Source organism: Myodes glareolus, chromosome 14 (genome assembly GCF_982192425.1).
Source record: "Myodes glareolus chromosome 14, mMyoGla1.1, whole genome shotgun sequence".
NCBI classification, from domain to species: domain Eukaryota; kingdom Metazoa; phylum Chordata; class Mammalia; order Rodentia; family Cricetidae; genus Myodes; species Myodes glareolus.
The window spans coordinates 43,958,258-43,973,469 of NC_142039.1; positions in this window are offsets into that span (position 1 = coordinate 43,958,258).

Consider the following 15,212-nt stretch of genomic DNA (forward strand, 5'->3'; position numbering starts at 1 on the left):
ATTTTGGAAAAAAAATGTTTTCAACAAATTTTCATTTCTGCTACTATCCAGGGAAGCCTTATGGGTCTTGTTGGGTCTTACTTTTCTTGTCATGTCATTTGTTTCCCCTTGTTTGCTCTTGACACAACTGATCCTCTGTTTTGGTATAGTATCTCCGCCAGTCTACCTTAACTTGTTCTTCAGTAAACTTAATGTCTTCTTTGTTCTTTTCAACCAACTCTTCATCAACAACCTGCTTTGGATCTGCCTTTCCACAAGATGAGATATTGGACCATTTCCATGAGTTATGGGCCAGATAGCAGATGCCTATGAGTTTTCCTTCTATAGCGTGCTGACAGCTTCATCAAATGAGCATCATCAGCTCCTTTTGTTCTTTGTCTCCAGGATAAACATAGGCCCTAGCTAGGAACATGTCAGGGTACTAGGTCAAAGCTGGATATTGGAAAAAACATCAATATCTGTACTTGAAACTCAATATGATAGTTTAACAATAAAATTTATTGTTTAACAATAAAATTTTCACATCTGTTCCATATATATTATATACACACATATACCTCACACATACACACATATATACACAGGGGTTGGTGGTGCATCCCTTTATTTTAATACTGAGGCTGAGGAAAGAGAATCCCAGGATACACAATGAAATCTTGTTTCAAGAAATCTGAAGAAAAAATTAAATAATCCACTTTTTATGTGACTGTTTCTATGTGGCTGTTTCTATTTACATCTTCTGTGAACTTCTGTTTTCAATCCTAAAATATTATTTAGATTTTTCTATTATCATTTTTTCTTGTGCCAGTGACTTATGTCCACGGTCCTTTTCATTTATATATTTTATACATCACTTACCTTATAGTTCAACATTGGAGTCATAGAGATGTTCAATAAATATTTCTAAATTTGATTTATTACAGCTCTTATTAATTCTGTCTGCTTCTCCTCTCTTCCCTTATGTTTGGTATAAAGCAGACAACATGTGATATACCCTGCAACAGCTCAGAGCTAATAATCTCTGAGAAACCTCGCCTGCTCTTACACTTCCAAGTTCTGCCTTTTGAAAACTCCAGGGACTTTAAACATTGCCTTTCCTTAATCCACTATCTCATTGGTGTTTGTTCATATCTACAGCAATATCAGGAGGTGGACAAGAGCTCCACAAATCTTTGGATTTGTTTGAAATTGGTGTTTAATGCATATTTATTTTTTTCTTTCTAAAGCATTTGGAGAGAGTTGGGCTGTGAAGTCCCTGGAGGAAATGGTTTTCTTGACACTGCTTCTGTGTTTTCTCACACCCGCATAGCTGGCCCTGGAACTTGAAAACAGGAAATCGGGGGAGGGAGCAAGTCCTTCTGTTCATTCCCAGTGGATCCACTGGGACATGTGGATATTTTCAGTTCACTGGAAAGCTTGAGGCTGCAGTCGAAGGGAAAGTATAGAGAAATTCTAAACTAGCAAAGCAAGTCCAGAGCTGGCACTAGAGTAACCAGTGTTTTATTCGACAGCAGTTCAAATGATGTTCCTTATTGATAAAGTCTTAACTATATAACCAAGATACTTCAAAGGGTCTCGCCCCAATCAAATACGGTTTCTTCACAACTCAAACAAAAATACTGTCTTCTGAATATATAACTATGCAGACATTTGACAACAAATTCAACAAACATCCAAGCATCTGATTTTTAATTTTTTACATTTTATACAACTTCTAACAAAGACATAAGGAATGTAGGTTGGTTACTGTACAGTATAGAATTGTGCGAATTTAAAAACTTACTTATAAAGAGAGGAATTCAGGATTTTGCCTATGGTATTAGTTTTAAAGATACCAAAACCCAGAAAGGGTGTTCTTCCTTATGTCTCAGCATGGAAGTAGGACTGGGGGGGATAGTTCTGATGTGGAGGATGAAGAGGCCCTTCATTTCCAGTCGCTGCCCACAAGCTTGTGTAGAGTGACAACCCATAGATGCCGAGCTGATAAAGGCTCCAGTAATGCACATGGAGACCCAGAGATAAGAGCACTGAGTGGGTGTGAATTCAAATGACAGAAATTACTGTAGACATTTTGCCAGGAGCCCTTTAAAGTGACTGAATGATTAAGGCACACGACCCTCCCAGATACCACAGAATCCATTAAAAGGCATTTTATATTTGTGTTGAGAGAAATCTTCATTTTTATAAGCACTAGATTTCTGTTACTTTTTCATATAGAACGGCCGTCTGATTTTTATAATTATTGGAATTGTTAATTGATGGACTTGAAAGTAAAGTTATACAAAGTAAACATATTGCTGTGAGTGACTGAGCACATACCATGCTTTTCTGCCTTAACATGAAAATTTCCAGCGACCTTTATCCAAATTGGCCCATTGTTTTAGAGTTGTCCCTAAAATAATCCCAAATTTGGAGTGATTATTTAGGGAATCACAGTAGGTGACTGTAAAACAATAAACAACTGTGGAACACTTATCACGGGTTGTTTTTGTCTTTCACTGTTTTTCAGCCATGTGATAAAAACAGGATGCTTTCCTGCAGGGACCAGACACTGGCTGGCATGGCTTATTGTGGCTGCCTTTTCCTTTTCCTCTTGCTCTCCCCTTTGTTTCCTTGAAGGATGTAGATATTACATCATACTGTCCAAAACAGCATTGCTCTGTTGTAGATGAACACAGTCATTTGCATTATTCTGAAGAAAAAAATGATAGTTCTAACTTTGAGTTTTATTGTAGAAAACAGACAAATTGAAAGTATATGGATGTGTAAATATATATTACCAGATTTTATATAAACCTTTCAAAGTCTTTGGAAACAGAAGAAGCCAATACTCAAAGCAAAGAGTAAAAACAGTTTTTGGTTTTGTTTTTAAAAAGTGGAATTATAATCTTTCAAGTAACATCTGACTTGAGTGGCTACAGATTTCTCAGTGGTAACAAATGATTGGTAAGTCATCTAATTCCCTACAACTTGGAAGAAATAAAGAGAAAAACTGATAGTTATTTGCACTTTTAAATCCTTAAAATTTCCTTCAGAGATTAAACATTCAACAACAACTTTAGTTTGCAGCTTGTGGGGTATTCACATGGTCTCTTTGAAGATTCTATTTAGTTTCTAGGTTTAGTCATGTGACTGTACAATTCCATTATTATCCATAAAAGGCAGTTCTGCAACACACTGACTATCAATGACCAATCAATGTCTTTATTGTTCCCAAGAAAACATATGATCATTTATAATGGATCAAACTTTATACCTCACTTTCAGAAAGACCTTTCTGAAAAGGTATGAAGCATCTTGCTTCCTCCTGTTTGCATACAGCAAGGTTTAATTCTGGCATCTTTCCCAAATAAGTTCTGCCCTGTAGATTTTTCACAAGAATGTAAATTATTTATTTACCATGATATTCTCTAGAAATTGATTACAATGACTGAGTACTTGGACTGCTACTAGTATACAGGCACACTGCGACCCATATAATCATAGAAGTTAGATATAGTTTAAGAAACAGAAGGGAGGAGAGCATCTCCTAAGGAATGAGAAATAGAGTATATTTATGGAGAGACAGTAAGAAAACAAAAATGGGAGAATTAAACAGAGAGGGGGAGAAAAAGAAAAATAATGGAGGGGAAGTGAGAAAGGGCAGCTAACACTGTAGACTATTTGAGGCGTCAAAAGGACATCTATTACTATAGAGGCTTCTTAAAGGTATACATATATGAAAGAAATCTAAATGAATCATCAAATTACAAAAGAGGCAATGCTCCAACTAGACAACTAAACCTCCAGAGAAAGGAATAGATTGGATGTAATAAAGTCATTGAACAAAGGTACCCCATGGAAACCAGCCCCCCAAAAAACCTCCAGGTATTACCCCAGAGTGATTGGAAGGTCCTATTGCCAAAGACAACACTTACATATCTCAATTAACACAGAGATGATACCTAACTGGTGCCTAACTAGAGCCTTTACACCTACTTACTAGTGTTAATGGCATGGGAAAAAATCTACATGCTACCAGAGGAGAAAGATAGCCATCTACACCACTGTGATTTACAACCTACCTGCATAATATGCTGGTGGAATAGTGGTACATACATTGTAGGAGTAACCAACAACTTCGTTTGGATTTAAGGTACACTTTATGAGATGAAACCTATGCCTGACATTGCTCTGATAGTCAAAGACCTGAGACTAGATAAGCCATGGGCTTGGAAAAAATGCCATTATTCTGCTAAAGGAACATAGCAATAGAATGACCCCAAAAGGCCTTCTGCTACATACATAGATCAGTTATTCATTCAGCCATCATCAGAGAAGCTTCCTCTTGCAGCACATGAGAACTTACACAGAGATCCACAACTGGACAGTGTGTAGAGAGTGAGAGACTTTGGAACAGTGGGTGCTAAATGGGATTTCTTCATTGAACCCTTCTCTTCATCCTTTTATAATAAATATTTGTTTGTTTTATTACACTAATGTAATATGAGGTTTCTTTCCTCTCTGATAGTTCCTGAATAACCACTCAGAAGCTTATTATAATTATAAATTTTTGATCAGGCTTATTTTGGGTCAGGCTTATTAGTAGCTAGCTCTCACATTTAAATTAACCCATATTTTTTTCTTCACTTCCTTTTTTTCAAAAAAAAAAAAACCAGGAATTTATTGTGTAACATCCCTAGCTGTCCTGGAAGTAGCTTTTGTAGACTAGGCTGACCTTGAACTCACGGACATCTGCTTTCCTCTGCCACCCAAGTGTTGGAATTAAAAGTGTGCACCACCACCACCTTCGTCATATTAACTAATATTTCTTATCTATGTGTTACCACATGATTCATGCTTTGTTACCTCATTTTCTTCATGTCTTGCTTCCTGAGAGGCTGGCTGGTAGCTCCTAGACTCTGCCCTTCTTTTCCTATATATCTGCTTGAATTTCCCACCTGGCTCTCTCCTGCCTTACCATAAGTCAAAACAGATTTATTTATCAACCAATGTGAGCACCACATATTCACAGTGTACAGAAAGACCATTCCACAACAATTCCCTCCTTTCTGTCTAATCAAAAAGGAAAGTTTTCATTTTAACTAGTAAAATTACATGTAAAACAGTTATTAAGCAAGAATCAGTTATAATATTCAATCTTATAATATCCAGTCTATTTATATTTAGCAAAATTAAAATAAAATACTCTATCATCTATCCTATTTTTGTGAATCTAAAGTTTCATATCTATCTTTTATTATAACTGAGGAAAACTATAATTATAACTCTCTAGTCTTCACCTCCATCAGAGACTCAAGAAAGACATAACATTACTTTAGTAAAGAGACAGTGCCTTGCAAGCAACTCCCCAAATCCTTGAAATGACAGAGATATCTGACTGCCTGGACAGTCACCCAAAATTCTTTTGTAACATTGGGACCTCCATCTTAAGCTTACAATCCTAGAGTATCTGGAAGACTTTCCAGGGAAACAGGAAATTTGAAGAACTGCCCTGTCTATATTGACAAAGTCACTTTTCTCTGTATCCTGCTCAATCTCTGGCAGTTTTTTCTATGAATAAGAAACCTGAAGGACCATTCTTCCTTGTTTTGGCAAAATTTAGCCGTAAGCCCAAATGGCTAGCTTTGCCAACTGGAGACGAACTCCACAGCGAGTTTCTAGGATGTCCATCATCCTCCTTGAAACAATTGGCACTTCCAGCTATTATTGTCTTACTGTCGAGAAAAGTCTAAGTTCTTAAAACATTTTAAATGCCATATTTTCTAGGTCTTTGAATCTAATTAAATATATCTTTGTATAATTAAAAATCTAACTAATATGACTGTAAGATGATATACTATAGATGATTATTTATCTGTATTTTAATCATATGTTGCATTTTTAGTTGAGCTGCAAAAATATAATACCTTAAACAAGAGTAGAAATGTACATACAGTATAATAAAATTCAGCTTAAATTTATAACAATAAATTAAATCCATCCAATGTAAATTTTTTTGAGATTAACTATTGTCCTTTTTGGAATAAAAGTAGATTCAATAATCTACCCTCTTCTCTCATCATTTCTAGATCACACATTTCTGCATCCCGCTAATGTCCTTTGTGTGTGTGTGTGTGTGTGTGTGTGTGTGTGTGTGTGTGTGTGTGTGTGTGGCGCTGTATGCCATAGCAGAACATGGCAGTTAGGACAAGTGTGGAGTCAGCTCTTCCCTTTTATCATGTGGGCTCCAGGAATCAAGTTCAGGTTGACAACCTTGGTAGCAAAAACTTTACCCACTGAGTCATCTCTCCTGGCCCTTAGTATATTCTTAACATGTATTTATATAATCAACAATACTTTGGATCTTCTGTTTTAATAAGTGCAAAATATAACACAAATCATCTGTTCTATCACCATGACTGTTCAATTGTGTCTGATAACATAATGAATGCTACGTTGCTACTCTGAATTAGGGTATTCTGTTCTGAAGTTTCATAGACTACATGCAGCTATTTTATTTTCACCTCCAATTATTTTAGTTTACTTGATTATCACCTATTCATAGTATTAAATAAGATAATAAAAATAGAATAATGCCTCAAAAAGCTATAGTCAGAAATAAGAGAAAGTAAACAAACACATTTAATTCTATGTAAGCAAAGAGTAGAATCATCTGGTGCAAATTATGTGAATGTTTTATTGAATAGTTTCTGGTGGAGCAGGTCTTAAAGATAGCCAGTGCTCACTCCAGTTTGGAAGAAGTTTGTTTGGGGACAGTGATAAGTACATATTTGAAACCATGAAACTAATTCTGTCCATGGAAATAGCAGAGTACAGAGCTGGGTAACAAAGCACAGTTTGGAGACATTTTCCTAGGGAAGAGAACAGTTCTCCAAATTTCCCCTTAGTAAGCGAGGGCAAAAGAATAACTGCTTTTGTCTGGGAGGGAATTTGAACACTGTTCCCTAGATGTGTCTTATACCACTCTCAATCACAGTTTTCCCAACCTATCCCTCTCCAAAAGTTTGGAAATACATTTAAGGGATTGGCAGATATTACTAAAGAATGCACAAACACCCCCAACACATCAATGTGAGGGTCTAAGTGGGCATCTAGCCAGGACACCAAGACAACACCTAGGTTCCTAGGGCTTCTAGATCAGGGAACGAATCTAGAAAGCTTGGCCAGTGAGTAGGAGTGAGCAGCAAACGGAACACACACAGGTCTCCAAAACTTCATAAATAGCAGGAAAAACAAAATCAACGAATACAATGATAAAAAGGAAAAACAAAGCAATTTAAAACTTTAATCCAAGCCTCATGTCACTTGAGAACAATAGGTGTTTTGAATACTGTAGCTCTGAAGCATAAGGAAAAAAAGCAATTGAGAATGTAATAAAACAATGATCTTTCTATTCCCACGAGTTATCAAAAACTCAATTTTATTAGTTTGAACTATTTTCATCATTACCATTAAAAAGTGTCACCTGAATCACAACATGGCTAAAATTTTTGCCACTGCAATAGCTACATAGGTAGACATATAAGTTGTATATTTCAAGGTTTTTCTTTTGTCATTTATGTTTTCAGAATGGAGAGATTCAGAAGAAATTAGAGTCTCTCTCCCACATCAATAAAATATTTTAAATTAAAGACTTTAAATAGGGGATATTTTCCTACTCTATACCTAGCAATATCTGAGAATATTTTCAATAATCAACATTCTCAATTAAAATAATATATCAATTATATTAAGAATAGAAGTGAGTTAGTACCACATCACTATTTCCTCTAGTATAATTCATCAATCCCAAAGCATATAATATTATGTCTTATTCTACATCATAAATCTATGTTCTAAAATTATAATTATACTTTATGGTCAGTAAATGGAAAATGAGAGCCCTGCTATTCATCTGAATTCTACCACAGTCAGGAGGAATACCCTTGATAATGCAAATTAGTCTGTGAACTACATACATAGGTAAAGACTAAAATCTCTTTAAATGGAAGTGATTTACCTAGTCATAATAGGTTTACTTAATAGCTAGCTGAAGAATTACAAAATATGAATGGTCCTTTAGACTTATTTAGTCTAGCTTACATATTGTGAAGATCATTGAACTTAAGATAGGTTTATTAAATCTAACTACAAAGAATAAGAAAACAGACTAAGAATGGGAATGGCTTCACTCTGTTCACAGTGCTAAATGCTAAAATCAGTTCTTGCCGCTTGGTATCTTTGACGTGTTCCTTCAAGTTATGATCTTTGTTTTCTAAGTTCTTCTATGGATTCTTTAGCAATATTTATCAAACTTGGCTCTGTCTCTAATACATAGGCCTGTCAATATAAATATGAAATAATGCCCTAGAAGCAAATGAGTGTAAAATAGTGAGATATTTTTAACCTATAATCTCTCAGTTTTGTTCCATATCCATAAACTTGTGAGCATTGATGGCTGCTACTTATATAAGAGTAATTTTAATTATTCCAGGTCATGAGGTATGCCTATATATAGACACTGTCTAATTTGACGGACCGACATTGCAACTGAAATATTTTGATCTCTCTTCTTTGCAAACATGTGTGTTTGTGTATATGTGTGTGCACGCGCATGCACGTGCACGCGTGTATGAGAGACAACATGTATGGAAAGGAAAAGATGAAAGGGGGAAAAAGGCAGGGCAAGCTCAAAATCAAGTAGAGATTTAATCTCTTCCACTCTTCCATTACTCAACCTTTTCAGTAAATGGTCTGTAAAATTTGCCCTATCCTGCAGATTCAATTATGAGTGATCTTTTAAAATGGGAAACCCTCAATTCTCAGTTTTATCTGTCTGCCAAGAAAGGATAAAACCAAGAGGGAAAGAAAGCTTATGTAGCCTTTGTTAATTCAATACAGATCTTATGAGTTTATTTTTTGTAATTTTTGTGTCTAGACACTGAGTCTAAGAAATTTTATCATTTACATTTTTGATTTATGCATTTGGTGTCTCCGGAGCCAGGACACAAGCATCTGAGTGGGTAAGAATGCCAAAGCTGGAATTTGCATCCATTCACTGCTGTTCTGCTGTGTTTCAATAGCATGTGACACTGTGACACTTCTCCCATCTTGATTGTCTCCCCCACGAGCCTAGACATGGCTCTTGACTGCAATCTGCCTGTGACATGAATGGTCCTGAAAAGCCAGTGGAGAAGCAGCTGTGATAAAGAGGTGCTATTGTCACATCATTGCAGCCTCATGTCCCGCAGTACCACCAACTACTGTCATTCTGCTATTCTCTGTGCTCTGGGTGGAAAATACTGTGCCACAGGCTCCTGATCATCTGCATGCAAAATGGACTCCTTACCCACTGTCATTGCAAGCCTTTAACATAGGGAAGGATTCTGATTCCCAGATGATAAAAATATTTTTAATATTTAATAAAGTATTTGTTTACTTTGCATTTCATAAAGGTGATCTTCAGTTGGTAAAACTTCAAAACCACACAGAAGTGTCACATTTGCTATCAACTGAGGATAATATCTAGGTACCAAAAAACCTTGGACACCTGACTTCTGCTATTGTAACTATGGTGTTTTTTTCTTTTTTTCTTTTTTTTTTTTTTGCTGTCTGGTGTTGATAAAAGAACATTATTATGCAGTGATTTAAAAAACATCTTACTACTTCATATTTGTCCTAAAGTCTTGACCTACTGTTGGATTTTTAAAGTATTCCATGATTATAGAGACTATGCTCAACTTATAATTATGATTACAGAGAACATGTTTAGTTTGATTTTAAACAATAAGCACTTACTGGATTCTTCACTTTTGCCACATAATCAGAACCTAAAATGCAAATAAGATGAAACACTTTCTCCCAGGCTTTTTGTCCTACCAGGAAGGCAGAAATAAGTCAAACCTTATGATCCAGACATGCTGAGTCATGAGGGAAAAAGAACCATGAAATATTCCAGTCAATGTAAGGGAAGTTTGCCGAAGGATTTAGGAGAACTCTCATAGACTGAGAATGGGATATTGTGTGAGAAAAAAAAAGAACACTGCTCTCACTCAGAGTATCAAGATCAAAGGCAAGGACATCAAAACTTTTTTTCTTATTGTCTTTACTTTTTCTCAAGCATAAACTGTGAGTCAAGCAGGAACAGGTGGTAGAGAACAGAGAGGTTGTGAGGACCACTGGGAATCATGTTTTCTTTCAAGCAGATGATTTCAGCCTCCATTTGCCATCAAACCTCATGTTCAGTGATGCTGACAGCAGAAAAGAAAGGATAGAACTGAATTAGAGAATCACGACAGCAAGGCATTCAAGAAGTCTAGTGAAGAGATCTTGCGTTTTGAAATGAGGAGGAGAAACAGTGAGAGAAAAAAAAGAAGAAAATATGATATAGTAATTACCAGGAGAACAATTCAACAGAAGTCATTGTATTTAAATTTGCTAGTGAGAGAAGATCTACAGCTGTTGGGTAGCCATGACCTTGAAGGAACTGGAAAAATCAAATGAGAACAGTAAACAGGAGATTAGCAAGGACTAGGAGTTCCTTTCTGGAAACAGTGACTTTTCTATTATCTTCACTTTAAAAAACCTGAAAAACAGTGGATAATATGACTATAAATTAAGAAAATGGGGGAGTTGTTACTGAAGCCATAAAATGAGACAGGAAACTGGGGCTTCATTTATAGTATACAAAGATTAGCCATGGCCTGGAGGTTGACTAGGAGATACACTATCTCAGCCCCTGTTAAACCGCTGTGAAGAAACTCCACGACCAAGGCAACTCTTAACTTAATTTAATTGGTGGATTGCTTATCGTTTCAGACACATAGTTCATTATTATTATGTTAGAGAGCATTGTAGCATACAGGCACTGGTGCACTGCAACACCCTGATCCACAGACTGAAAGAAAGAGAAAAAAAAGATACTGGGTCTGATTTGAACTTTTTGAAACCTCAAAGCCCACCCACAGTGACACATATCCTTCAGTAGGACCACACCTACTCCAACAAGACCACACCTCCTAATCCTTGTAATTCTTTTGACTAGTGCCACGTACTGGTGACTAAACATTCAAATAAGTGAGCCGATGGGGCCACTCTTATACAAATCACTACATTTGCTAAAGAGATGAAAAATAACCCAAATAAATACAGATAAGAAAGGTTCTCAGAGAAGTAAGATTCAAGCAGGCAAGGCTGTTCCATAAAACACATTAAATATGCACTCTACCTTATTTTCCACTTGCTTGCTCTGTTCATTCAGGTGAAATTTTGAGTTTTTTGTGTAACACAACAATCTGGTCAAGTTTCAACTTGAAGAAAGATTATGTCACTGGTAGTTGGAGAGAACACTTGCCTTTCCTCATCTTAATCTTTTCAACAACTGAGGACTGGATAACAAGAGGGCAAACTAAGAAGAAAGAGTGTAAGTGCCATTTGTTAGCCTTCCAGAAGTTACCAGAACATTTCAGAATACCCTGAAAGAACTATTGTTGTGGCTCTCTTTTCGGGGGTTTTTCAATGTATTGTTATGAACTCTACAGGCCTATGGTCGGAGTGGTAAGCAGAAAAGCTTGGAAGCAAGAAAGAGGGAGGGCGCCAGGGACTAGGGACTTTTAAAGGCACACCCCTAGTGACCTCCTCCTTCTACTAACACACACCTCCCAAATTAGTGCCGCTTTCTCATGAGGCGGGAACCATGTTTCCAAAACTATAAGCCTATAGAGAGCATGCCTCATTCAAATCATCGTGCCAAGAAGATAAGTAAGCTTTTTAAAGTCCTGAAAATTATAACTTTGAGAGCTTTTGAGCCTTTGAAACTTCGTAACTTTTTAGCCAGGACTTCCTTTCCTAGTTTTAAGATAAGTTTCCCTTCATGACTGATAATCGTTTTGGTTGTGTGTGATGCCAGCTGGCTGTAGAGTGACCTATGGAGCACTTTCACCACTGTTTAGAAATTGACTCTGCAGTCATAATCTTGTGGCCAGGCAGTCTAGCATCATAAACCACGTCTTCGCTTTGAACTAAGATTGGCACCCTGCTCTTGATAAAACAGAGCATGGATAAGAGAACCCCTGGCAGCCTTCATTGTGACATAGAGCAGGAGGCACTTGATAAGTAGAAAGCAGAAGTTATGGGAACTGAAGTGAAGTTCTAAGGATGGAGAATCACTCATTGCCCTTGAACATGCCAAGTCCCAGGTTAAGCTTTCCAGAAGCCTTTATTTAGAGATCTTTATGCATACACAAAGAATCTATTGAGCTCAGGAGATACATAGGTGGACTTTAGGTTTAAAAAAAAAATGGGAGTAGGTCAAGGCAAGATTGTCTATAAATATATGCATATGTTTTTTAGAATGTGTATAAATTTCTTGACAGAAAAATTACTTACATTAATTAGCTACTCAAAGTAGTATAAGAGTTAAAATCAAAAAAGGTACCAATCATTTTAATATGTTTAAATTGTGATGAAAATTTAAACACACCCAAATGGAAATAATAATAAAAAAACTCCCATTTAGTTAACTGTTGGTTTGGAAAGTATCAACACACTCCATATTCTATTATCACCCCTTAACACTTACAGATTTTATATCATACCATCCAAACTCTTTATATGTATGCTGTCTCTAACATGTGTGTGATGCCTTTAGTTTCTTTTCCAATTCTAGCATTTCACTGATTGTCATTGAATCTTTCGCAATGCGACTAAAAGTTCCATTCTCTCCAAACTCTTCATTCAATCCAAATATTCTGAGGAGACACAGGCTACTGTGTCCTGTGTACTAGTTTAGTTTTATTGCCATGACAAAGTACCCTGACAAAAAGCAGTTTAGTGCAGAAAGAGATTACATTCGCTCACAGAGATTAGTTATAGTTCCTCAAAGTACGGAAATCAAGGCAGCAAGACACTAGAGCTACTCACCTCCATGATGAAGAACAGAAAGCAAAGAATGCACGTATGCTTATTCTTCACCTTGTTCTGTCCACTCTTATACAGTCTAGGATCTAAGCTCAGGGGATGATTCTACTCTGAGTGGGCTGTGTCTTCCCACACTGATTAACATAGCGGGGAAAGTCCCCACAGAGAGGTTTGGAGGCTAACCTAGATATTGTTAGTTAGTTTCTCATTGAGACTCTTCTCCCAGAGAACTATAGATTGTGCCAAATTGACATCATAGTTTTCAAGACGTCTCAAACATCATTTTCAAATAATTTCATGTTTTCCTTTCATGGGATATTTTAGATGCTAACAATACAACCTAGTGTTGAAATATATATAAAATGTTTATATATTCAGGAATAAGGCTGTCTGTGCTATTTAGAACATATTAATTACGTATTTTAATTTACTATATCTAGTCATCTCGTACTATGCATCTAAAAAAGCCTATTCCTCTTCAGAACATCTTTGACTTCTCTGAGGAATCTTTTTAGATTCTCGTTTGTTGAACACACACTTGGCATTTTGACAGTACGACTGTAAAAAATTATTTCTGCATTCTTGTAAAACTTTAAAGAGTCAACTTTCATTTCTTCTTTTGTTTCCAGCAAACTGTATAGAGGCTAACTATGATATACTAGAGCTACAGGGATTTGAATTTAAAATGTGTCTTATAAGCTCATGTTTTGAATGTCTGAACCCAGCTTAAGGAACTTATTTTGGAAACTTTGAAACCGTTAGATGATGAAGGCAACCTGTCAGAACTAGGTCACTCTGGGTGGACCTGTGAAGGTTATACCCAGCTTTCATTCCTGTCTCGGCTTCTAATTTGCTATGATGAACACTGTCTGCTTCATGCTCTCAAAGTCATGAGCTAAGGTGATTCTCCATGCCTTCTCTACCACGAGGATTGGGATTACAGAAACCATGAGTTAAAATAAGCATTCTTTCCTTGAAGTTGTTTTGCTCAGGTATATTTCATCACAGCAGCATGCAAAGAATTGATTTCCTAGTGATAGATATTTGCCCTATTTATTTTTCTCCCTGAAATGTTTGTTTAAGACCTCAATGTCTATTAAAGCCCCTCTGTTGGTTCTAGTTTCCAAGTATGAGTAATAAGAAAAGAAAAAATGGTTATCCAATCAAAACAATTATAGGAGTTGCTTCTCATACATTTTCTTAGCTAAATTTTCTAGCAGTGAATCACAACAGGCATTATTTTTCTTAATATTTTTCATAGTTACCATGTGTATTTCATTGAAGAGATAAACCTGTTGGATAAAGAATGACTGTTCACAAAAGAAAGATGTGGACTTTAAAATAGCTCTGCTGATGAGAATATATTGCCTTTGTTACTAAAATGTGATCTGTAAACATTCTAGGAGGACAACTTACTCTCTGTGCACCAAATCCATCATGGCCATTGTCTCTCATTCTACACCAGACTCCCAGCTTCCCAGATAAATTACACACTTGAGTCAATTAAATAATCAGTACTTCATTAGTAATGAGTTCGATCAGATGAAAATGATCAAATAATCAGTTCTGGAGCCTCTTTTTGGTGACTTAATCACTGACACCATCACCTCAACAAGTTTTAAGATTATTTTGTTTATAATTATTTATCTCTTTATGTATGTCTTTATGTGGGTATATGCATGTGAATGCCAGTGTCCCAAGAGTCCAGCAGACAGAAGCAATGTCTTCCCTGGGGATGAAATTACAATGAGCTGTGAATCTTACAACAGAGTTTCTGGGAAACACACTGGTGTCTTCTGCAAGAACCTTATGCATTCTTATTCATGGATCCCTCTCTCTAGCCCTACCACTGCATCTTAGCAAGAGGATCCCCTTTCTCAACCTCTTCCCTCCTCCTTCTCTCCCTTTCTGCTGCTAGCTCTCTTCTCCCTCTTCCTCCTTTCTTTGCTTTCCCATGTCTCTCTCTACCTCTTTCCCTTTTGCTCTCTTTCTTTATCACACTCCTTTTCTACCTCTTTTCCCCCCATCCTTTGAATGTCAGATTTTTCGGCAACTTATAGGCAATTATTGGATCTTTTGAATGCCTATTCTGAAAAACTTATTTGCATGGTCAAAGTGAAAGAAACAAAAAATTCATGTATCTCAATACAGTTCTACACGATATTACATGTCTTTCTAGATGGAAGAAATTAGGCAGGCATCAGGTCTTGTTTCTTTCTTCTCATAACATATCATAACATAGACCATATAGCAAGCCTATGAACTGTTAGGTATAACAAATTGTTAATGGCACTGGGCATTGGATAGTATAT